At 40.1% G+C, this 27,182-nt stretch overlaps 1 long non-coding RNA gene across 2 annotated transcripts in view; it reads right to left on the bottom strand.

Annotated features, from left to right (window-relative positions):
• LOC110740468 overlaps positions 1-27,182 on the bottom strand; it is a 157,038-nt gene that overhangs the window by 96,857 nt on the left and 32,999 nt on the right. Inside the window, exons 3-4 of one of the 2 annotated variants that reach the window (XR_002515047.2) lie at positions 17,827-18,014; positions 10,717-10,795 (exon numbers count right to left, since the gene is read on the bottom strand). This is a non-coding gene — a long non-coding RNA (uncharacterized LOC110740468). The remainder of the gene's footprint in view (positions 1-10,716; positions 10,796-17,826; positions 18,015-27,182) is intronic. The other variant, XR_004179134.1, reaches the window with a different exon arrangement.

Below are 27,182 nucleotides of genomic sequence, written 5' to 3'. Positions count from 1 at the left end.
CATGTGGAGCCTGGTGCCTAATAAGTGTTCAATAAATGGCAGCAAAATGTCCTGTAATTATCATGGTGATTGAAAAGATTGCCCCTGCATGGTAGGCATAAGAAGCCAACTTGTATTCAGTGCATTTGTTTGATTTTAGAATGAGAAGTAACTCATGCTGAGCACAGGATGCTCAAAGTCCCTATGATTCCTGCATTATCTCCCTGCAGGCAGACTATGTGGATACCACAAATAATCAGCAGATAGTCTGGGGAGCCTGGAATAGACACAGGAAAAGGTAGGGGTGTTCAATGTTTAATGTCACTTGGTTAGGAAGATGCATCAGCCTCACCTGATGGGTTTTGCCACTCTGGCCAGATTGCCTCCACGGCTAAAGCTCTCTCCACCCCTCAGAGAGGTTCCAAATGAAACTTCCAGTATTTGCCAGTGGGATTTATACACAGCTTCCTGAGCACAGCAAACCTTCTTTGAATGGCACAACCTCCTCTTGAAGTTGTTAATAAATTCACCCAGGTCCCAGCCAGCCTTTTGTCTCCCTCCCTAGCTGGCTCTGCCTCTCTCATCTGGGGAATTCTGTGTTGATCTATTTCTTAAAGCCCTGTTGAAGCCAGTGTTTCTAAGTTCTGCAGGAGAAGGAGGCATCTCAATTCAGCCTTTCAATATCGTTCATAACTGAACACTTAGTCCAGGGAAACTTGATCTCTTCTGTCCTAAAGTTGCATGTACAATTGAACTCAATTTTTTAAAATTACATCATGTCTCTGCCTAGAGGAAAAGCACCAGCTCCCATTACAGGATGCCCCATTATGCAGTAGGCACACACAATGTCACCATGCTAAGCTTTCAACATAGTGTATCTTGTGCAATCCTGAAAGGAAACCCCTGTGGAACACCACTCCGCAATGAAAAGGAGTAAACTACTGATGCATGAGAAAACCTGGTTGGATTTCAAGGGAATTACCTTGAGTGAAAAACACCAATCTCAATGGGTTACATAACACATGATTCCATTTATATAACTTTCTTAAAATGGCAAAATTGTAGAGATGGGGAGCAGATCCATGGTTGCCAGAGTTTGAGGAGGAAAGCTCATGGTGTGACTATGGCAAAGTGGCACAAGGGGCCTTGTGATGAATCTGCTCTTTCTGGACTGAAGTGATGCTCACGAGAATCTACACGTGGCGTAAAATTACAGGGAACCGCACACCCACGTGTAGGGAAGAAAAAGTACCTTTTCCTCACCCATTGCAAGGGTCTTGACTGACAACCCTGTAACAAAAGGCAGATGACCAGGAGAAAGCATAACACATTTATTTTTATAAAGGTGAATGTGACACAGGCCTCCAGAAATGAATATTCAAAGACCCAGGGAAAACTGTGCATTTTTATGCTAAGTGTGATGAAAATTTTAATTTGTGGAGAAGTAGAATGGAACAAAATGGGTATGATCTAAAGGTAATAATCTGGGGGGATCTTCAGCAAGGCCGGTTTGTTCAGATTCTTTTCTGTGTTTCTGCAAAACATTCCTCCCCCACCCACTGCCCCAGGTATGAGGAAGGACAATGAGGATCTTCAGGGGAGAGGGGAAGAGGTAAGAGTGACTTTTCTCAGTGTCATTGCTTGCTTTGGGTAAGAAGGATTCTAGTTTCTAAAACCTGCTTCAGGGAAGAAAGAGGGGCAGAAGACAGGAGGATGGAGCAAAGTCAGAGGCCTTCTTGCTTCTCAGGTTCTCCTGTCTCTTGCGGCTCAAAAATACACATGAGTATGACACGCCAAGATACCATCACGTTCTGAGCCCAAACACATACACACACACAGACACACAGACACACACACACATACATGCACACATACATATATACACACACACACATATAAATGGATCTGTCTTAGGACTGCTATAACAAAGTATTATAGACTGGGTGGCTTAAAAACAGACATTTTTTCTCCCCGTTTTAGAGGCTAGAAATTCAAGATCAAGATGCCAGCACAGCCTGATTCTGGTGAGGACCCTTTCCAGGCTGCAAACTGCCACTGACATGGAGAAAAGAGGGCACGAGAGCTCTCTGGGGTCCCTTTCATAAGGGCACTAATCCCATTCATGAAGGCCCCACCCTCATGTCCTAATCACCTTCCAAAGCCCTATCTCCTAAGACCATCACCTTTGGGGTTAGGATTTCAATGTAGGAATTTTGAGGGGACACATTCAGTCTATATCAGGGTGCACATTAAATTGGTGCCATATCAATGAAGTTGGTTGAGTGTGTCAATGCCAACATCCTTGTCTTGATATTGTACTCTAGTTTTGCAAGACTGGGGAAAGCTGAATGAAGGGTAGGCAAGATTTATCCACATTATTTCTTAGAGCTGTGTGTGAATCTACCTTGTCACTGGGGAGTAGCACGACACAAAGGCGTCTGTGAGCTGGGGAGCATCAGTTTGGATCCCTACACCACTCCCTGTTGTCTCTGCAACCTTGGGCCTGTTACTCAACCTTCCAGAGCCTCAGAGCCTTCAATACACAATGAAGGTCATGGTAATGCCAATCCCAGATGGCACCTTTTTAAAAAAAAATAATAATTTGTTTAAGTTAACCAGAGTCAGTTTTTGTTGCTTAGAACAAAAACAATCTTTGCTTTTTTGTTGCTTAGAACAAAAACTAATACAAATCATGTTATTTTATAATAGGAAATCAAGTGACTAAGATATATATTTTGTCATCTGGTTGATGATATAAAGGACTAGTCTACAGCAAGACAAATCTTTTGCTGCAAACATACACACACAAAAACTGGATGAAACATATATATTAAAAAGGTGAATTTTACATGATTGTGTTATTTTCAAGGTTAGAGAAAGGTCTACCAAACGAAGACAGATAGTCCAAGATCCCAGAGAAAAGGAAAACATATTTAGATGAGGCGAGTATTCTACATTGCTTTCACTTTGAGGTTTATTTAGTTTGCAAGTTATATGGGCAAAAGGCTGAGAACCTGAGCAGAAAACCAAGCATGAAGTGGGAGCTGAGCAGAGCTTTTGGCAATTTATAGGGATAGGAGATGAAGGTTGTATTCAAGGACATGATGGCTACCAGGACACATAGGTCCAAGAGCTTGGAGAGAAGGCAAGCACTGAGACACAAGCCCAGCATTTCTACTCTGGTTTTCCCCTTGAGATATTTGCCAATGTGTAAGTGGGGACTAGTGAAAGGTTAGGAAGACAAGCACAAAGCAGTTCCAGATGTCGGAGAAACTAAGCACAGCTTTCAACAGTCTTAAAGGCCTAAAAATGTAAAACTGAAGTTTTACTGGGAAAAGGGGCAAATAGAAGGAAAACGACCCTGTCTTACGGAGTAGAAACCCAGTCCTGAAGTGATCAAACTAATTCTGATTAGCCTGAGTGGTCTTCCCCTAGTATAACTGCCTGATACAAACTCAAATAAAATAAAATTCTTCTCTGGAAGATTATAATACCGTAGAGAGGCTCTGCACCTCATCGGTCAAGAAAAAGTTCAAAAATTAGCATGTATACCATGAAATAAGACACAGAGAAAAAGCAGACAACAGAAGCAGATCCACAGATGAGCCATACATTACAGTCATAAGGTATGGATTTTTAAAGAACTATGATTAATATATACAAGAAAATAAATAAGAAAATGGGGAGTTTTAGTAGAGAATTAGAGTCTCAAACTGAAATTGGACATCCTAAAACTCAAAAATAAAGTAACTGAAATTACATACTCGATAGATGAGTCTAACAGCAGATTAGAGAGAACTAAAAAGAGGATTCATGGGCTGGATGATAGAATAGAAAACATCCACTTTGAAGTGCAAAAGGGGAAAAATGATAGAAAATATACATGTGATTATAATACTAAATATACATATTAACTACAGTCCCCAAAGAGATGAAGTAATAAAGGTGGGAAGAAGCCCTATTTGATAAGGTGATGGTCAAGAATATTTTAAAACTGATAAAATTATAAAACTGTATATTCAAAAATGTTATGAACCCTAAGATGTTTAAATAAAAAGAAAACCACCCCTGGGGGATATCTTAATGAAATAACTAAGAATCTAAGACAAAGAAAAACTACAAAGCAACCAGATTTAAAAAAACACACACACACTTTATCACAAAGAAGTAACAATAAAAGTGACAAGTAGGATACAGGAAAAGAAAGCCACACTTAGGTTCTTTTTTTCTCCTCCCTTTAAAAAAAAAAAAAAAATTATTTAAAGCTCGTGTGACAGTAGCCACACTTAGGTTCTTAAGGAGAAAAGCCACATGAGGAATTACTTGCAAAGGAGTAAACAGTAAGAATTACAGTTAACTTCTCAACAGAAATGGTAGAATCCAGTAGAAAAAACAATGACACCTTTAAAATGGTTGAAGAAACTAATATCCAACCTAGAATTCTATGCCCAGTGAAAATGTCATTCAAAAGTGAAGATTAATAGACATATTTCCAGACAAACAAAAGTTAGCAGTCCTAACTAAGATATTAAAGAGATATCTACCAGTATAATACAATGATCCTGCACAGAAATTCAGAAAGATGTGGAGAACAGAAAAATGTATGTAGATATATGGATCTCTCTCAAGAATTGTTCAGAGTATTGAATCATAAGAGCAATGCTGTCTTGTGGTTCTTGAAATATATATAGAAATAAAATACACCGATAACACAAATGGTAAAGGGGTTAAATGAAGTTAAAGTGTTCTAAGGTAATTGAATTGTCTGGGAAGTGGCAAAAGTGCTAATTAGATTAGACAGAGGCACTGTAGTGACTCAAGAATACATGTTATAATTTCTAGTTTACTTATTAAAATAATAGCAAAAGAATGCATAACAAGGTAAAACGGGGAGAATATAAAATCATGAAAACATTGATCCATATAAAAGAAAGCAAGGAAGGGAAGAATAGGTAACAGAAAAAACAAATAGCAAAATTATAAACTCAAACATGTTAGTACTTGCATAACATGTAAATGGATTAAATGCTCCAGTTTAAAAAGCAAGAATGTCTGATTAGATTTTTTTTTAATGCATGATATAAAAGAGACACACTTTCTACATAAGGATACTAACGGGCTGAATATTAAAACATGGGAAAAAAGGCATGCACACAGTAATCAAAAGAATGGTGGTTTCCTAGGCTGATATGCAAATCTGTTTTAAAGAAAGGAGCATTACTAGAAATAAAGAGGGATGTCTCATCATGGCAAAAGAATATATCAGAGAGATATGATCATTTAAAATTTGCATGTACCTAATTAACATACATTCAAAACATATAAGACAAAACTTGATAGGAATAAAAGAGGAAACAGGAAACCTACAATGAGTGTGATAGATTTTAACATACCTCTCTAAGGAATAGAATAAGCAGACAAAATGCCGGAAAAACATACAGAAGATTCATGCATCCTGACGCGCCTGACTTAATTGACATGTGTAGAACACTTCACCCAACAGCTGTAGAATTTGCATACTTTTAAAATACATGTAAAACATTTTACACACACACACACACACATATCAACATCTCAATGATATATCAACATATCAAAATGTGTGGTATGCAGCTAAGCCATGCTTAGAGGAAAATTCTTGGTCTTAAATGCCTATGTAGGAAAGAAGAAAGCTGAAAGACCAATTGTCTGACTATCAATCTCAAGAAATTACATTTGGAAAAACCAAAAAACCTGAAGTAGAATGAAAGAATATAAACGAAGACATAGGATATATTCAAACAGAAAACAAGGCTGGGTATGGTGGCTCACGCCTGTCATCCCCGCACTGTGGGAGGCTGACGCAGGAGGATCGTTTAAAGCCAGGAGCTCAAAACCAGCCTGGGCACAGCCATTATTGAAAATTGTTCTGGAGCTCCTAACCAGGAGATATAACCAGGACAATAAGCAAGCAAGCAAGCAATATAATAAAACATGAAAAGAAAAAGATAAGACTCTCATATCTAATACTATGTGGAAAATCCAGAAGAATTCACAAACTAATTGAATTATTAAGAGAATTCAGCATCACTGCTACATGCATGTCAATACACAAAAGTAATTTCATTTTAATGCCAGTAACAAGCAACTAGAAACTGAAATGTAAAGAATAGTATTTACAAGATCAGTAGAAATGTATAAAAGCCAGGAATAAATCTAACAGAAGACTTGCCAAATTCCTATAAAGAAAAACAATCAAACAAACAAACAAAAAAACACCATAGAAAATATAAAAGACCTAGGTAAATGGAAGGATATATCATGTTCGTTGGATTATAAGAGTTCTTAATGGAAAGGTGCCAGTTTTCCTCAAATTGATGTATAGATTATAGGCAAGCCCATAAAAATCCCAGCAGGGCTTTTTTTTTTTTTTTTTTTTAGACACTAACAAAATTATTCGAAAATTTACATAGAAAAAAAAAAAAGCAAAAGCAGTGCCAAGTATGCCTGGAAAGAATCACAGAGTTACAGGTCACAGGACCCAAAGCAGGGGCTGACTGTGGAGCCACAGCCAGTGAGACACTGTGGCCTTGGTGCAGGCACAGGCCAGGTTTCTTAGCCAACCTCAGCACTACTGACATTTAGAGCTGGGTGTTTTGTTGTTTTTTTTTTTATTAGGGAATGTCCTGTGCGATGGAGGTTGCTTAGCAATATCCCTGGTCTCTACCCATGAGATGCCAGTAGCAGCCCCTGCACATACCTGTGACAACAAAAAACATCTCCAGAAATTGTAAAATGTCCCCTGGTGGGGGAAAAATTTACCCCGGGTTGAGAACTACTGGAATAGAAAACAGAGTCAATAAAATGAAAAATGAGATACAGACCATACATAGTGTTCTTTGATTTATGACTAAAGAGATATGGCCTCACACTATAGGCAAAGATCTATTCCCAAAGCTTTGGTGCTCTAAATATGAAAGGTGAAAATTAAAATGAAGTTTCTAGATGACAATATAAGACAATATCTTCACGGGCTTGGAGCAGACAAAGATTCCTTAAATAGGGCACATAATAGCACAAACCATAAAAGGAAAAAGATGACACTGGATTTCATTAAAATTAAGAACTTCTGTTGAACAAAGGACATGCTACAAGATTAAAAAGGACAACCATAATTTTGGAGAAGGCATTTCTGAAGCAAATATCTGACAAGGACTACTGTCCAGAATAGATAATTAACCCCCACAATAAGAAACAGGCAGATGACCCAATTAAAGACAACCTAATATAGAGTTCTTGAGACACTTCTTAAAATAATATAAACACACGGCAATAAACATAAGGAAAGGGAGCCTTGTTAGTCATTAGGAAAATGCAAATTAAAGTCAAAAGAAGATACCACTGTATCTTATTAGCCAAATGAGCACAATGGAAAAGATAGCTAAAATGAAAAATCAGACAATACCTAGTGTTGGTGAAAAGTTGGAACAACAGAAACCCTCCTATGATGCTCAAGGTGTTCCTATCCACACAAACACTAGCAATGCCTGCTAATGTTGGCCATTGGCTCCTCCCTGCCTCAGTGTAGCAGATACTCTTGGTGACCCACTCAGGCCATTTTATGAGCCAGGGCACCAATGTCCCAGCTCCTGAAAGCGTTAGCTGCTGAGGTCCCACACCTTTTCCAGAGAATGATTTTGCTGATGGGAGCCATCATGCATACAGATGCTTCACAATGTTATCCCCACCCCTCTGGGATGACACCCAGCCAATGCCTGGCTGATGCAAAGATACCAAAACCCTCAGAAGATCAACGCTGTGGTGCTGGTCACCCCCCAGAGCTCCCTATGGCATCAGGCTGCCCTGGACTCTACCAGAATCCGTATATGGTATAGCTTCTCCCATGCTGTCTCCTCCTTCCCTTGCTTCCTCCCAGCTTCCTCCTGAGAGCACCCTTTCTATAAATCACTTGCACATCTCAGATTCTGCTTCTGGGGAATGTGATCTAAGTTATCCATTAATTCCACTCCTAAAAAGAATTCCACTCAATAGAAATGTTTGCATGAATCCACCAGAAACAGGAACAAGGATGTTACAGCATTGTTATTTATTGTAGGCATCCCGAATGGCCCTCAACAGTATAATGCATAAATCTTCTTCTTTGGTGGAATATTACATTGCAATGAAAATGAACACACTACAACCACACACAACATGGGTGAATCTCCCACACATAATGATGAGTGAAGGAAGTCTAACACAAAAGAAAGCACCCTGTGTACACATTGTGTGTAAAGTTCAACAATCAGAATTAATTCCTAATGATAGACCTTCTGACAGGGATTAGATTTTGAGAAAGCTGTAATTGGGAGGGGGAAGGAATGTGCTTCCCAGATGCTGATAAACCTTCTCGTTCTTCCTTTGAGTAGGTAAAGACCCATTAACTACACAAAGTATTATTTATGTACATTTATGTATGTTATACTAAGTATATTTTAAAAGAGATCATATTGTTATATATCCAGTAATAAATTATACAAATGTACTGCTTGCAGAAAGTCGACTGATAATTCTTTATTGATTTTCTTTCTAGTATTTTATTATTCCTCAGGTCTCTTTCTGCTGAATAAGGTAAGCGCATTTCAACAATGTTTTCTCTACCTAAGTTGTCTATTCGTCCAGAAGGAATTGTATCCAGATTACTCCTAAATCCTAAACTTCCTGATTCAGTTACCCCTGAGGCTTTCTCCATCTAAATCAATCACTCAATAATTATTGGACACTATGAACCAGGCGCTGTTCTAGGCTCTGGAGACGAAGTAGTGACTAAGACAGGTGTGGTTCTCTGCCTCATGGGGCCTACAACCTCCATAAAGACCCACACCTGGGAACTAACACCCATCAGTTCACTGGGAGATCCTTGGAGCGCAGTGGAAAATGTTTATTCAAAAGACTGAGATAAAAGCATCTTTCGAGATAATGATACAGCACACGCAAGGTCATCAGCAGCGAGTACCGGAGATGGAGACCAGCACAGCCACCCTTGAACTCACCAAAACCTCCAGAATGTCTGTGCCCCAAAAGGAAGGTACAAGGAAGTTCAAAATATCTGAGATTGAATTTCCTACCAGCCTTCCAGAATATTGCTTGAGAGTCATATTTAATTCAGTCATTTACAACGTAAAGAAATATGACATTTCTCATCTTCCTCTGTGTGCAGACACAAATCCTTTCTCACTCCAAGGCAACAACAGCAGTAACAGAACGAGAACGGCTGAGCAGAAAGCCGCAGCCCGGAGCGGCTGAGCTGGGGACACGGAGCACCAAGGAACAGAGTGGGGGGTCACCGGGAGTAAATGTGGGTCTCAGAGTCCACTGTATCTTATGGAAGTGCTGATATCCAAGCCTTTTTGACCATAAAAACATCAGTTTCACAAGGTGTGTGCTAATGTTCCTAAGCACTAAGCATGCTCTCCCACTGGTCAGCAGAGTTCAGTGGGGTCCCTCTCAGCCACCAAGAGGTTTCGTCCTGGTGGAAACACCTCAATTACCTGACTAAAAAACACCTCAGGCCGGGCGCGGTGGCTCATACCTGTAATCCCAACACTTTGGGAGGCCAAGGTGGGCGGATCACAAGGTCAGAAGATCAAGACCATCCTGGCCAACGTGGGAAAACCCCATCTCTATTGAAAATACAAAAATTATCTGGGCTTGGTGGCATGTGCCTGTCATCCCAGCTACTCGGGAGGCTGAGGCAGGAGAATCACTTGAACCAGGGAGTCGGAGGTTGCAGTGAACCAAGATAGTGCCACTGCACTCCAGCCTGGGCGACAGAGCAAGCCTCTGTCTCAAACAACAACAACAACAACAACAACAACTGCCTGATGCCACAACTACCTGTTCCTGGGCCAACAGGACTCAGGCCCAACCTGCATTCTCTACAGATGCCTCCTGATCAAGTGAATGGTGTGACTTTTTTCAAATGATCAAATGCTGCCCAAAGATTATGAACTAAGTACAGAAAAATATCCCATTTCATTACAGACAAGGATTTCTGAATGTGGCTCCACACAGAGCACAGCAGTCCCAATGCCCAGGCCATGATGGGTTTTTATGCCTAGCTTATAAGAAGAAGATATTCTTACCAGGAAGTGGAAAATGCATCCAATTTCCACCTGTCTCTTAATGAGACGAAATCAGTTACATTAAACAGAAAAGTACAGTCAACCTGGGCTATTAATTAGGAAGATCTAAACAAATCTTCTCCCATCATTCCCTTGCAGTTGGAAAGTCAAAATGTATATTCATTAAAATTAGGTTCTTAGAGTGTCCCCGCTGTGTTGATGTCAAGGGGATTTATCTATACAGGCCTTCCCCATGCTTCAAGAGAATCAAACCGTGGGTTTTGCATATCTCTCTTAAGGAAGGCCTTAATGCTCATGCAATTCAAATCACCATTCAGCTGTCTGTAATTTCAGTGACAACTGTCCCCGTCGCACATACATGCACCACTAATCAAAGACTGCAGCCTGAGCCTAAAGGCTGAGAAGATGTGCCAGGAAAGTGGCAGGCCTGGGGATTCTGCAGAGAGCAATAGACTTGAAATCAAATGCAAGAGGATTTTGTTAGCTGAGTTTACATGCACTCAACCCCAGCTACAGAGCTGCATAGGGAAGAAAGCTGTCGTAACATACAAACATCCCCCCTACAAAGGACCACGAGAAAATTAGCCCCTTTCAAATGTCCCCGCCCACTCACCTGTAGCTCCTGCCCTGGTGCATCCCAGCACTGCCTTCACAAGCCCGTTCCCACCACGGGAGGCTCCTGTTGTCAGCATCTAAAAGGACAAGACAAATTGGTTTCAGAGGAAGTGTAAAGATCTCACAAATGATGTATGGTGTTATGAAATAGATAACTGTGATTTTGGAAAACACAGAGTCTTGTACAGAGGCATTCGCAAGAGGATTCTTCGGCCGAGACAAGAACTGAAAAGAGAACTTACGAGAATGGTGACCATGCAGACATTTTCAAAGAAAAAATAATTTGAATTAAGAAACGTTCTTGGCAGAGTGGTTATAGCATCTTTATAACAGTCAATTAAAACAACCCAAAGCTCCGTCAGGAGAGGAATGGATAAATAAATGATAGTACATGCATAGCAAGAAATAGCTCACAGAAATGACAATGAGTGAGTTGCAAAGAACAGTCGCCAGGATGAGCCTCACAGATGACAGACAGGCTGGGTGAAAAGCCAGATGCAAAAGAACTCACGATAACAATTCCATTTATATGAGGTTGGGGAAGAGGGGAAACTAGCCTGAGGTAAGGAAAGTCAGCACAGCGGACACGTGTGGGTGGGGAGGAGTTAATATCTGCAAAGAATCATGTGAGAAGACTCTGGAAGGTGGCAATGTTCTAGATCTGCATCTGAAAGCACCCGGATGTGAAAGTTCACTGGGCTGAATACAGAAGACATGCACTGTGCTCAAGTAATACTTTACTATAACTCGTTTCTACATAAGAGTTTAAAGAATATTCTTGCAAAATTGATGAAGCCCTTGAATGAAGCCCTTGAATGACTCTCCAAAATGTCCTCTTCCTGATAGTTCTGTGAAAGTCAAGCAGAAAGGGAAGGATATTTTATCGTGCTGTCATACAACCTGGTTTGGAAAATTCTACAAAAAATAACACTCACCAGTCACAAAAGGACCACCATGTGTCATTTCACTTATATGACGTACCTAGAGTGGTCGAATACATAGGGAGGGGAAGTTGCATGGCAGCTGCCAGGGGCTGGGGGAAGGGGGAATGGAGAGTTGTTGGTTAATGGGGACAGAGCTTTAGTTTGGGATGATGAAAAAGTTTTGGAGATATTTGAAGGTGATGGCTGTACAATGGGAATGTTCTCAATGCCACTGACCGTATGCTAAAAAATGGTTAAAATGGTACATTTTATGTTACATATATTTTACCACAATTAAAAAAATTGAGGGGAAGTCAACTTGGTTTACTCTTTCTCTATTTTAAAATTAGCTTATAGTTATGATTATAATGTAAATATTAATTATAAGATAAACATATCTTCCTAGTTTCATTTCATTATTTTAAGATGAAGTTTCAACTAAGTTTGGGTTTGGGGAGGGATTTTCTTTTTACTGTTTAATAATAAAAAGCAGGTGCCCATTGTAAGGAACTCAATTGTGAAGCCTTTCTCTGGGGACCCCATATCCTAGGGTCCCAAGGACCCTTTGTTCAAGGGTTCTGCCAAGATTGTATTCAAATTTCTTTTTCTTAAAATGCATTTTAACTATTTTCAAAAAACCTGTAAAATAAAGAGCAACATGCTTAAATGTCATATATACCAAATTATAACACAGGTTAAACTGTGTTTGTGCAGAACTTCGAATAAATTCTCACACAATTTTTGTGCATAATTTAATTTCCTTGAGCATGTTTTACTGCCTAAGAAGGCTGTCACTTTGAGTTGTACATTTAAAACATTCAGTGCTTTTTCCATTTTACTCAGAAAAAATTATCTAAGCAAGCAAGCTGATAAAGCACACACATGCCTCTCTCAACTACATGCCAGGCAAGACAGGGAAGCACGTGTGTGGGGCGTGCTCCAGCATCACACGCAGTATGCCTACATGTATGACACATTGTGTATGTACACCGTAGGTATCACAACAAGAACATTTGTCACTGAGATACCAGCCAAAGCCTATGTAGAGTAGCCATTCTCTAACAGCCCCATTCTAAGTACATTAATTTCCATGATCTCATTTCAAACTATTTTCATACCTCATATCAAATCCTTAAAACAATCCCACAAGGTAGATCATGTTCTTCTCGCATTTTACAGAGGGAGAGGATAAAGTGAGGTGGAGTGAAGTCATTGGCCCAAGGCCACACAGCTAGTGAGTGGGGAGAACTGAAAAACAGAAGCATTAAGAGGCCAGACCCTGGCCTCCTCACCACTGCACTAAATGTGCACAATGGTGAGTGCACACCACATTGAGGTTGAACCTTAGAACATATAGATATTTCAGCACTTGAAATTTTAGGGCACTTCTTGTCTGATCTTTCTATTTAAGGAAAGAAATGTGGGCTGTTACCGGATTATTATTGGCAATGCTGTACAAACACACAGGACCCGACAGGTTTACTACTCTGCCATTGCTGTCTTGACATTTTTAATAACTTTTGAACAAGGGATCCATCTTTTCATTTTGCATTAGGTCCCACAAATTATACACCAGTCCTGATTGTTAGTGTTTCAATTCACGTTGGAAAATGTTTCCTACTGCTTCTCTTTCAATCACACTGATTAGTGTAATTGATGAGATAGGAAGGCAAGGTGTTGAAAACATCTACAATTTTTACCTCTACACCAATATAAAGCCTAACATTCTTAATATTCTGCAACCAAAACAAAACACAAAAGCAAATCTGACCTTGAAACTAACATGAGGTGCAAATGTCCTCTGTCCCTTCTGTGGTGGGCACACGATGCTGTCCTGCCACAGTTGGTACCCCCTCCCCTGGCCATAACGCCAATTTTTGTTTATGGTCTTCACCTCTCCATGCTCAGTCCTGGTACATGTGCAGCTCTGGCCCCAGCTTCTGGAATGGAGCCTGGGACAAGTTAATCAACTCAGCTCATTCTCGGGCACATGGTCCAGCTCAGTCCATCCAAGTGACTCTCTGGACTTGGGTTAGCCCTGGCTTTCCTGGCTGCACGTGAGGAGTATGGCCATCTGGCCACCATGAGCAAAGAGCAGGTCAGAGAATGGAACCAACTAGACTAGGTAGCCCTGGAGAGACTGAGTTGGTTGTTAAATTGTCAAAATACCTCCATACTTGTTGGCAAATAGCCACTGGCCTCAGGCCCTCCAAGTTATCCCTCTACCACCTGTCGCCCCAGCCCCTCCCCTGGTCCTCCTGTATCTCCCCACAATGCAGCAACTGAAGAAGTAATGCTGGCACAGCAGGGGTCTTCCAGAAGCCCTCGATGCTTTGGCCTGTGTTCCTTCTGGTTCCTCAGTGCCTGGTGGCTACACAGTTTGAATATCTCCCCTGGAGCCACCAAAAGGAAATGCAGCAGGGAAGTGGAGGGAGAGACACCAGCTCCCATGGAGGGCTTGAGCCCCTTTGTCAGCCTGCCCCCAAATCCAGTCCTAGCTCTTTATATCATGGGAGCCAATGAATGACACCATGCCTGGGCAGTTTGGGTTGGAATTCCTGCTACTTGCAAGCAAAAGAGTTTTAAATAATGCAACCCCAGTTTTAATGCTGATGCTATTCTCAGGTTAAATTTCCTCATGGGGAAATGGCTGAGTGCAAGTTGTAGGTCAAGAAATGTACAAGATTAGCCTAGACATTGTGTCATGCCCGACAGCAGACAAAGCCACAATCAACCTGCAGCAGCTCCCACTGGCCAGAGATAATCATAGTCCATTGAAGTATATCAAACATATTCAAACCTGTAAGTTAATAATACCATCCTCTACCTCGAAAACAAAAAGAAAATAAAAACTGATTGGTCATCTCTGGAGAATGCCAGGAAGTGAAGTTATTTTGAAAATTAGTAAATAAAAGGGGAAAGATTTAAGTTTTTATCCTAAATGTCCTATACAAACTATACCTCAGAGTAACCAAGGACTTGAATTGGAGGAAGTATTCTGACAGAGATGTTCCACCAAACAAATGAGAAAGAAATGACAGAACAAGGGCATTCTAATGTTGTCACACGTATTGAATTAAGGTCTTACGCAGTGATCAACAATGGTTGATCTAATGTCTCTGTTTCTCTCTCTACCTCCTCTCTCTGTTCCTCCCCCCATCTCTCAATCTCTCTACCTTTTTTCTTCCCTTTGTCCCTCTCCCCACCCATCTCTCTCTCTCTCTCTCTCTCTCTCTGTCTCTCTGTCTCTCTCTCTCTCTCACACACACACACTCAAAAAGAAGAAAAAAGCATCCAGATGTGATGTATCCTTTGATGCTACCTATGAAACCTTTTGGCCAAAGTTTCTATTCTGAATTTCCTCCAACCTTTAGCCCTATCAGTTTATAGATGCACAGAGAACAGAGGAACATTAAATAACACCCCAGAGAACCAAGCATTAAAATCCAAACTGCCAAAAAAAACTCCACAGGACTAATAAACAAGTAAATTACAAGAGATGAGGAAAAATACAGATAAAAAATATTGAGAAATTTATCAACCAATTGCAACGTATGGACCTTATTTAGACTCTGTTTTGAACAAACTAAATGTAAAAGAAAAATTTATAAGGTATCTGGGGAAATTTGTGCACTGACTAGGTAGTGAATAAAATTGAGGAATTATTGATACTTTAAATACTATTGTAGCTATGTGTAAAAACAAGAATCTTTATCTCTTAGAGATACATGCAAATCTTAAAACCATTAGTTGGGGAGTGGGCAGGAGTACCCGTAAAACGAGGTTATCAGGGAATGGTAAGTGTTGAAGTTGAGCGACAGATACATGAGGTTGATTACTTTAACATTTTACAAATGGTTTCTTTTAATTTTCTTATTATATTTATCAAATATACAAGATGGCTTCAAAAAATCTTGGAAAATATGTGTTACTAAAAAACTGCGTGTGGATTTCAAAAATTTTGTAATTTTTTTTGAAAATTTTCAATTTTTGCACCAAAATAAACTCATACTAACTTGTTATAACATGTCTGAATAGGATCCAGTTTGAAGTACTAAGAAAGATAAGACAACAGTTTGCAAAAAGCCCCTCTCAGAGCAACATGAATTCTGCCAAATGTGAAAAAAGAACAAACGTCAAGTTTATGGTGAAGTTTGTGTGGAAGAGCATGAAATCATTGATGCTTTATAAAAAATGTATGAGGACAATACCCCAAAGAAATCAACAATTTACAGATGCATAACTCATTATATGAAGCGACAACACAATGTTAAAGATGAAGCCTGCAGCAGTAGAGACCACACCCCTAATTTGCAAGGAAAATATGCATCATGTTCATGCCGTAATTGAAGAGGACTGATAATTAACAGTGCAATCAATCACCAACACCATAGTTGGTTCAGTTTGCACAATTCTGACTGAAAAAATATATTTGAGCAAATTTCCACTCAATGGGTGCCAAAATTGTTGCACCTATATCAGCTGCAGACGAGTGAAGAGCTTTCAATGAAAACTTTAAACAAGTGAAATCAAGCTCCTGAAGTACTCCTTTAAAGAACTGTAACAGGAAGTGAAACATGGCTTTACCAGTACCATCGTGAAGACAAAGCACAACCAAACAACAGCTACCAAGAGTGACCCAGTCAAAATACAAGTGCACTGGGCTAGAGCAAAAGTCATGACAACAGCTTTTTGGGCTGCTCAAATTTGCTTATTGACTTCCTATGAGGCCAAACAACAATAACATCTGCTTGTTATGAGAGTGTTTTGAGAAAACCAAAGCGTCAGCAGCAAAAATACCCAGGAAAACCAGAGAGTCCTTCTCCACCACGAGAATATTCCTGCTCATTCCTTTCATCAAACAAGGGCAATTTGGGGAACGTTTTGATGGAAAATCATTAGGCATGAACCTTACAGAACTGATTTGGCTCCTTCTGACTTTTTTTTTTTTTTTTTTGTCTCCTAATATTAAAAAACTCGTAAAGGAAACCCATTTTTCTTCAGTTAATAATGGAAAAAGAACTGAATTGACATGGTTAAATTCCCAGGACCCTCAATTCTTTGGGGATGGTCTAAATGGTTGGTGTTCCTGCTTACAAAAGCATCTTGACCTTAATGGAGCTTATGTTAAGAAAGTTTATATTCTTTATTTTTATCTCTTAATTTGATTTTTCCATGAACGTTTTGAAGTCCCCTTGTACATTAAGTATATATTGAAATTTTAAATTTATATACAATAATTTATTCTAACACTATGCCATTTGTACTGATCTTACAGTACAAGTTCCACAAGACATTAAAGTTCCACAAGATATTCAACTTTTGGAAAGAGGTCTTTATGTACCCCTCCCCACTCTCAAAATACAATTTTATAGCTTCTACCTTCTGTGATTATTCTGCGATTATTCATTGCACCATTACAACATTTATAAAAATGAGTAATATGGACCTAGATCTGAGCATCCAATTCAGTGGCCAACAGCCACATTTTGCTGCTGAGCACTTGGAATGTAGTTAGTCCAAACTGAGATGTGCCACAATTAAAATGTACACTCTGCTGGATTTCAAGAATTTACTACAAGAGAAAGGTAAAATATCCCATTACATGTGTTATATGGACAACATGTCGAAGTGATAGTATTTTGGATATATTAGTTTAATAAAGTAAAATATATGTTTTTTGAGATTATAATAAAGTATAATACATATTTGTTTTTTTCAGTTGCCCAGGCTGGAGGGTAGTGGCACCATGTTGGCTCACTACAACCAGCATTTTGGGAGGCTGAGGTGGGTGGATCACCTGAGGTCAGGAGTTCAAGACTAGCATGACCAACATGATGAAACCCCATCTCTACTAAAAAATACAAAATTTAGCCAGGCGTTGTGGCAGGTGCCTGTAATCCCAGCTACTTGGGAGGCTGAGGCAGGAGAATAAAGTATATTATTAAAAGTAATTTTACCTTTTTCCTTTTGTGTTTTAACAGGACTACCAGAAAATCTAAATTACGCATTTGACTTCTATCATATATCTATTGTATAGTGCCACTCGAGATAAGCAATGAGTAAAGCAAGTATATGGAGTGACCATTCAATTTATGATCCAAAGTGGGACAATTGGACAGTGCCCACAGGCATTCTTAATAATCACACTAGAACAACAGGCATAAGCCAGGACATATGCTCACCTCACTAATGAACCAGCAAATGTGATTGTTGAAAACATAACAGAAATAAAAGATTCCTCTTGCAACTTCAACTGCTCTTGAAGGGGTGCCTTGCTGCCTGCTTTGTCTTCATGGATTCGTTGTTAGGTTGCAGCGTGGACCTTGCAGAGGTTGCAAATACCCTGAGAGTTTGGAGTTTCAGGAAAAATCTGAGGGAGGAGCAAGAAATATGGAATGAATCAGAGAAACTCCCTGGGAAAGGACTGGGGGTTCAAAGGGCATTTTAACAACAGCATTACTACCTAACTGTTCTACTTGAACTTCTTTTTTCCTTTTCTTCTTATTCTAGTACAAATTTTCCCCTCATTCTCATCATTCTTATCTCTAGTTTTTGGTTTTCTTTTTTTAAGGTTTCTGTTTTCACACACTTTATATGTGACTAGGGCCAATTTATGATTTGTAAAGAAAAAGATTTTTTCCATCTGGCTCAATGTGGGGCACAACAGCCCACAGGCAAGGTGGGTGTCCCCTGGGATGCAAAGAAACCAAGAGAATGAGCTCCCACCCTCTGAGCCACCGCTCACCCTGCTGCCCACTAGAGGAGAGGAGAAATTTCTGTGCAGGGTTTTGCCTTTCCAAATATGGGACGTGATAGGAGCTGGCCCTGACCTTGTCGCCTCAGAGGACCAGGAGGTCCCAGCCAACATCAGGAATATGATAGTAAAGGTTGAGTAATAATGACAAAATAATACTCTGAGAATTATTCAGTAGTTTCCAACTACAATAGTTCTCCCTTCAGAAATGCATAAGGTTGGCATTCATTTTGCTCTAGAGACAGCATTCCTTATTAGAGGAAAGTGAAAAGGAAAGCAACAATACCCAAAAAGAGGCGGAAAATGAAAAGCCGCAAGCTGCCACCGGCCTAGAGGATGCAATTTCTCTTTGCTTATTTAAGAACAACTGGGATGCATCGAACACCCTATAAAAGGCCGGCTGTGGACTCACATGTTTTATCTCCTTATTACAACATCACTGTGTGCTGCTGAAAATGGCCAATTCTGTAGCAAAGAATCATTCCCAAGGGCAGCATCTGCCTCATTGCTGTTGACAATGCTTTGGAAACAGCACTGGGTTGCTTTCCAGATTCCTCAGACCTCTGCCCAAGAGGTGACCTGAGCTGATTCTCACAGAATCCATAGAAATAATGTGTTGGCATAAGCTAGTCCAAATTCAGGCTGCTGGACTCAAAATTTGTGTCCCCGAAGAGCAGTTAAGTAGGTGTCATCTCCTCCCGCCCACTCCCCTGGTAATCCACTGTTTAAAACTAACTAGGCATCCACCTCAGAAACATTTACTGGACAAGAGCTCTATGTCAGGCCATGCAGTACAGTTACAGGCAGGTTTCATTGCATCTTCACAGCACTAACAGGTATGCATTTTTTATTATCCTCACTTCACACATCAGAAATGGAGACACACAGAGGTTACGTAACTAATGTGGCCAAAATGGAAGAGCAGGTTGGAAAAAAAGCCATGTCTCCTGACTCCAAAGGGCGTGGTGGTAACGCACACAGGGCCACTCCCCAACACATGCGTCACATGTTAATTACCTATAAATCCATGTGAAATTTTCATTCATTCATTCATTCACTTAAACTTGATTCGATGCTTCCAGCTGCCCTGGATACAAAAATAAATAAAATCTGGTCCCTGACTTAATTCAAGAAATTCACCATCTGGCTGAGAATAATTTTGGAATGCAAAGGTCCAAACCCCCACTTATTTGTTTTCTGATTTTGAAAAAGTTTTTGTACTGGGTTTACCCATACTAGGATTTTGCATTTTGTTTGTTTTCTCTGAGCTTGGCGGCAGAAAGACCTGCAATCAAATACTGTATTTTTTTCATTGTTTTATTTCCTGTCTATTATATTTTGGATTTGGGACCCACTTTTCTGCAAAGTCTTTCATTTGCATCTGTATGCTATAAATATGCAAATCCCAAACAATCAGTAAAGGAAAAACTCAGCCAAACCAGCCACTTGACATCAGGGTAGTTTACTGACTTCTGACTCTACTATTAGCCAGTTTGTGCATAGCAGACATTACAAAGTGGCAGTTTAGCCTAAAATGAGCTTTATTTGGCCTGTTCAGTATTTTACTTCTGAGTGAATCAGTGTTTTAAAAATAGAAAACGTTACATAAAAATCCAGATTTCTAGTATTTGTTGAAAAATTTGAAATTCTCATAACAAAACCCTGGGCCCACATGCCTACCTGGCAACAAGGGCTGGAGCGGAACAGTGGCTGTCCCTGTTGGTGGCATGCTCATTCCAGCTCCCCACGGTCCCCACCACTCCCAACTGAATCCCCATCCTTGAGACCCTGTGTACCAGTTGTCATCCGGCCCCTCTCTTAGACAGTTGATTTCCTATGGTATGTGGCTATTTCTGTATCTGTATATTTATCCAAATACGTAAAATAAAACTCAAACTAAAAGGGCCTGATGAGTATTTTTCTACGCAACCTGCCTTACTCATTTGCCTGACTACCTGATCCCTGTCGATATGGGTTTGACCCACAGTGTCAACAAATTGCATTCCCAATCAGACCAACAGAAGGATGTGCAACTCAAGTTGTTTCAGTGGAGTGTGTGGCTGAAAACCTCTATAGCCTACATGTGTCCATTACCTATAGCTGAATAACAGACCTCCCCACAACTCAGTGACTTAAAACAAGCATTTATTTGGCTTTTAATTGTGTGTGTCTGAAACCTGGACTTGGCTCAAGTAGGTAGCTCTTCTACTGGTCTCACTAAACGCACTCATCTGTGGTCAGCTGGTGGTCATTGAACTAACGTGCCTGCCTACAGGCTGGCTGGTTGCAGGCCGAGGCCATGAAGGTACCTAGGTGTCCTGTCTTTTATCACCCAGCAGGCCTGCCCAAGCTCGTTCTTGGGATAATGGTTGTAAAGTTCTTGCATGAGTTTGCTAAAACTGCCATAACAGAATACCGCCAACTAGGGGGGCCCTTAAACAATAGGACTTTACTTTCTCACAGTACCGAAGGCTGGAAATTTAAGATCAAGGTGCCAGCAGGACTGGTTTCCAGTGAGGCCTCTCTTCCTGGATTGTGGATGGGTGCCTTCTTACTCTGTCCTCACGTGACCTTTCCTCTGTGAGCCTGTGGAGAGGAAGTGGTCTCTGGTATCTCTCCCTCCTCTTATGAGAACACAGTCCTATCAGAGTAGGCCCCACCCTTCTGGCCTCATTTAACTTTAATTACTTCCTTAAAGGCTTCACATTCAAATATAGTCACATCGAGGGTTAGGGCTTCATCCTATGAATTTTAGTGGGATGCAATCAGTCCATAACAGTTCCCAAGAGCGAACAGAAGACAAGCCCTTTGTGTAACATTTGATTTTTTCTCATTGACCTAAACAAGTCCCCTGGCCAGGCTCTGAGTCAGTGTGAGAGGGGACCACACTGACACAAATGCCAGGACACAGAGAGGCATGAACAAATGAGGGGCTGTGACAGCAGCAATCCACCATGTCCAGACCAATTTTCTTCAACTGCTGCTTACTCTAGGTCAGTGCATTTTAGATCATGCTGTGGGGGTTACTGTGGTTCACTATCCAACAGCTGATTCTCATCAGCAGGTAATTTTGAGAGGATTATGGGCTCCCTTTCCCCTTCAATGACTGATGGGGGAGTGGGCACGGACCCAGTGCAGATAAAATGGAAATGTCTGCCGCATGTCGTTATGGAAAAGGTTTCCAGGCTCCAGTAAAGAACCGGAGAAGAGAAGGTGCTGCTCCTGGACGTTGCTGAGTCAGATAATGCCTGGATCAACTGTGGCCACCTTGCCATCTCTGGAGGATGATGCCAATCCCTCAAAGGCAATGCGAGCCCAGAAAAATGCAGATAAAGGCTCCGGAGCCTGACATCCATGCCTAGACCCCACTCTGACTCCGGATTTCTTGTTACACAGCACCATGGATATCCTTGTTGCTTGGATTGGTCTGAGTCACTGTGTTCAGTCGCTTATAGTCTAATGCAGACCAACAATGCAGACACTGATGAGACTGGCCCATCCATGTGGAGCCAGGGAGGTCACACACATTTCATGGGGAGCCCTGGATTCTATGTTTATGTTGGCAGGGTGGCCTGGGGCGGCTGCTGTCTCAGCTTCCTCCACTGAAAAAGTAGAAAATGTCTATTCTATAACTCCAAGCGTGGATTTATGATCAGATGAGATAATGCATAGGAAAGCATTTCACGCTGTATAAATTGTCAAACCAGTGTAAAGAAATGAGAAAACAGCATCTTTAAGGATGAAAGGATTGACAGCTAATCGCTAGAATTATGTCATATCAACAATCCATCCATCCAGTCAAGTCAGTCAGAGGACTGTCAAACCTGTTTACTATTACAGAGACCAAAATAACCACATATTCTACAACAGACCTCCACCTATAATTAACCTTTCAATTAAATGAAGATAGCCTCAGCATTGTGTGAGTGCTAAGAGTGGTTAAAGGGTGGAGGCACTGGGAGGAAGCAGGTCTGCATCAGCTAGGATGATTTCAACTGCAAGGAGCCAGCGCCTAACTCATCCTGACTTAGAAAATAATTTATTGGCTCAACTATGAAAAGTACAGCAGTTGGGCATCTACCTGAGGATTTCAGGTGAGGAGTCATTCAGTGGCTCAGTGACAGCCTAAAACCCAGCTTCCCTCTTCCTCTGCCCTCTGTCTTTCATGGTATTGGCCTTATACTCACAAATGTCCAGGGAGCAATTGCTAGGCGTATCCTCAAGTAAGATCACGCATTTAGTCACTGCACTTGACTGTGTAAAAAGCATACATTTCTTCAATGAAGAGAATATAAATATATCCAATTTTTATAACCCTATTTCAAGATTCGTTCATTTGTCAATGTATTGGAAGCTTCGGGAATTGACAAGTGCGTGGGCTTCCTCAATATGAAGAAGTCCTGTTTGTCCTGATATAACTGATGATTGGTCCAGAAGCCATTTGCCTGAAAACTTTCTTCCTGGAATGCAGCTTGTCTTCATCTTGCACACACACACTTGGATGCCTGCATGTGTTGAGATGGGCTGAAATGACCCAATAACAGATCCCCACTTTCGCCACAGACATAAAGAAATGTTTGTACTTGAGATGGGAGCAACAGGCCCCTACTGGACATGCCTCCCACTGAGATTTGAGAAAGTAAATAAAAGAAGAAAAACCTTGCTTACATTAATTTACTATCACCCACTGTGGTTGGAATGCTCATTAGAATCCAGCATTTATAAATAATTTTAAATTGGCCCAGGTCTTCTAATCCTTCTAATGAGTTATTTCCCTGCACTGGCCATAGATGTTAAGGCAACCATCAGTCTTTACACCCATGTAAATATTTTTGTACTTATTTTGTGATGAAAGTTGACAGGGAGCTTGGTGTCACAATGAAACTGTGTGTAGAAACCAGAGAAGACTAAGTGCTAACAAGCATAAGCCACATCCCCAGGGTTTTGAACAACCATGGTCTGGTCTTTCTCAACTCAATTGAATATGTATTCCTTTATATAAGCAAGCCAAATACCAAATGGAAATTATATTAGACATGCAGAAACATCAGCAAACCTCAGTCTCTAGTCAAGCAGAAAGAAACAGCAATCAATTAAACTCACCCGGCAATCAATGCCTGAATCTATTTTGTCTGACATCATATGTCCTGGCAGTACACAATTTAAGACAAAGCAAACTCACCCATTTCAGAGATTAACATCTATGCCCCCTAGCTGTAAGGAGTTTTGGAACAAAAATCCTAAAATTGAATTTTACTCTATTCATTCCATCAGTAGGTCTAGGAATGAAACTCCATTTATTGAAAAACATAAAATTCCTGACATTTCACTATGTATGCCATCTTCTCCATTTTCTTTGAATTAATCTCATGTATAACCTGTTATAAGCAGATCATCCCTATTAGACACCAGAGGTCATGTCATTAACATATCTGCATCCCCAAGGCACAGCAAATCATACAGCATACAGTCAGTGCTCAATATACGTGGGCTAAAGTTTGATGAGACTTCGGAATATCCACCTTAATAAACACTTGACTATTTGAACTCCCTATCTCATAGTGTCATTTAGGTGCTACCTTTCCTCAGGTGGCTGGCCATGCATTTGTGACTGTATAATATTCATTCTTTGACCAAACAGGAAGTTCTAGAAACAGCATTCTTGAAAGCTATTCTATCACGTAACCTTTGTTAATGTAAAGCTAGAATAAATAAGTGTCTGTTGTATTTCCCATTAGTATAGTTGACTAGCAGGGATTCATTTTACCATTTCTAAAATCTGGAAAGATTACAGGTTGTTTTTTCATAGGAATTTTAAAAAGTCAATGATCCATCAGTAAATGTATATCTGACCATTCTTGCTTTTGCATCCTTTGAGAGAAAGACAGATGGACAGCTCAACATTTCCACATTCTCCTCAAACTGCTCCTTCTTTTACCCTCAAATACAGAACAGCAAAGCCTCTACCAGCATTTCAAGTCAGCCTTGCTATTGTTCCTTTAGCAAGCCTGGAAATGGTCAGGCAAGACAGAGTAGTGATTAATATTCCAAAAGTTATTTAAAATTCCACAAAAGATGTCTGTTGTGATTTCTGCCTGCCCAACATTCATTCCCTTTTCCAGGCTGTGGAGACAAAGTTTCCATCAAAGAACTACCCTCTGCCATTTGGCGTATGGGAGGTTGAACCCATAGTGTGGCTTCAGAGGTAGGCCTGGGACCCCAGCTTGGCCAATGGACAGCATCCCCCTGGCCAAGTGATGTGTTTAGGGCTACAAATGTGACCACAGCTAGGCTAACAAGAGCTTTAGTGCTCTTTATAGCAGGGTTGCTAAACTGCTAAGCTGTGGCCTGAAACTCCTGGTGACCACCTTCATCACCAGGTGGAAAGACACGAGAACAGGAACTGATTCCCTGAGGACACCATTTATGCACCTGGATCCACCATGCCTGGGATGCTGGCTTCTGGCTTTTCCACTATGAGACAATAAATTCCCTTTTAAAAGGAAAATGAACTTATGTTTTGAGCTGGATTTCAGTAACTAGGAGACTAAAACAGAATTGTAGGGCAGTCCAGAGAAATGTCTTTTTGGAAAAATAGATGAACTAAACTTTGTAAATAAGCTAATTAGAACAGAAACAGAGTCTGGGATATGTCAGTGCTATTCTTTTTTAACGTACTCAATTTAATCTGATGTCTTAGAGTTGTAGAAACCAAGGAGGTGTTTCTCTGTATTGTCATTCTGAAACCACCCCCACTCTAATGTTAGCCTGGTCCTATATCATACAATTAAGTATGCATGGGGATTCGTGCCCTAATTACCCAATAGTTATGCTGAAGCCTTGGTCTTAAGTGTCCCATTAATATTTCCCAGCAACGACAGATGAAAGTGCTGAGAACATTATACTGCAATTAGTGGTTGACCCACGAAAATAGAATTATTCTTTGTTGCCGTCATATAATTGATTCAAATGCTTCATATTATTTCCAGTGTGTCTGAAGCTCTCAGCTCTCACTGCTTCTCTATAGAATAAAAGGTGATTGTTAGTTTTTTCCCTAAACTTCACTTTCCTACAAAATAAGAAGGATCTTTGTATTTTTCTTTCATATTTCAATCTTTCCGTTGTAGTGATATCTGGCTGATGTGAAATCTAGATGTTGGCGTATCCCATGTGGGATATAAGTTGCTTTGGATCAATTTCATTTAATTCAATTAATTCTATTATGATTGAATGACAAATTTGGAGAAAAAAGGAAAAGAAAAATAGAGAACCAGCCCAGGCTACCTCATTTACCCAAGGGAATTCAAAATGAGAAACAGAATAAATGGAGTTGTGGCAAGGATCAGTAAAATTATAGAAGAAAATTTCTGAGCACTGAAAATAATTAAATCTTATCTTAAGTCTTCAAAACAGAACAGTCTCAAGGACCTAAAAAATCAGTGAAAGTCAAAAGAAGCTATCTCTGTCACACATTCTGGTGAGCTTATTTTTTTCTGGAAATAATTCACATGTACCTCTAAAATATAAGATTTTTTAAATGGCCACAATACCATTATCAGCATAACATAGGACAATAACGTCTTTATATGACCAATATCCAGGGAGTGTCATTTCCCTCATTGCACATATGTGTGTGTGTATATATAGTTGTGTGTATATATATATTTTATATAGTGTAAAACATCTCTAAACTCTCATCGACACTAGGCATTAGCATTCATTTTATATAGTGTGTATATATATGTGTGTGTATATATACAGTATATATAGTGTGTATATACACAGTTGTGTGTGCATATATTTTATATATATGGTGTGTATATATAGAATTGTGTGTGTATATATTTTTATATACTGTAAATTTTCTAGTGTATGCATATATACAGTGTATATTATATACAGTGTGTATATATATATTTTTACATATAGTGTATATTTATATATATAGTTGGCTTATTCAAGTTAGGATCCAAAGAAGGCCTCACCTTGTAGTTGCCTAATATGACGCTTAAATCTCTATCTGTAAGTTCTTCCTCCTCTCTTTTTAATGGCTTCACAATTTATTTGTCAGTGATGACATAGGGTCTCTCACATTCTAAAATTTGTTGATTACAACCCTGTGGTATCATTTAACGTACTGCTCTATCCCCAGTCTTCAGGTTCAATATTTTTCAAGAAAACCCCTAATTGGTATCATGTGCTTTCATCCAGAGACACAATACCAGGCTGTTGCTCTTTTTTGTGATGCCAGCAGTCATTGGGGATGACAGCATGGTTCCATTATTGCCTATGAGGCTGAAAAATTATGATATTCTAATTCTATCATCCATCATTATTATTGAGCTGGAACTCTTCAATATAAAAAGAAACATTCCCAAATAAACCACTGTGTTACCCTGAGGTACAGTTGCAAAATTAAGGCAGGAAAAAATGCTCAATTTTTTCTCTTTATTTGCTGGTTTTCAAAATTGTGAGTTGGTTCCCTGTCTCTCTTTCGATCCATTTCATGGTGGTGTTGATTTGCTGCAGCTTCTGCGGTGGTTTTGTGCTTTACCTGTGGATTTCGACACGGTTGATGTGTCTTGCTCCATTGTTGTCTGTTGTCTGTGTTTTCCGCATGGATGTGAACACAGATGATGTGCTTCCATTCCACGTCGTTATTCTTACTGAAGCCCCGAGTGTGTGGGGCTCCTCCGAGGAGACCCAGCAACCTTTTTTCTTGCTTCCTCGGGTTGAGTAAGGTGATCTGGGATCTTCTCATATATTTCGTGCCCCAGATCAGGA

The sequence above is a fragment of the Papio anubis genome, chromosome 16, assembly GCF_008728515.1.
Source record: "Papio anubis isolate 15944 chromosome 16, Panubis1.0, whole genome shotgun sequence".
Lineage (NCBI taxonomy): Eukaryota > Metazoa > Chordata > Mammalia > Primates > Cercopithecidae > Papio > Papio anubis.
The sequence above is the reverse complement of the archived record's forward strand: the minus strand, read 5'-3'. Positions and strand labels throughout refer to the sequence as shown.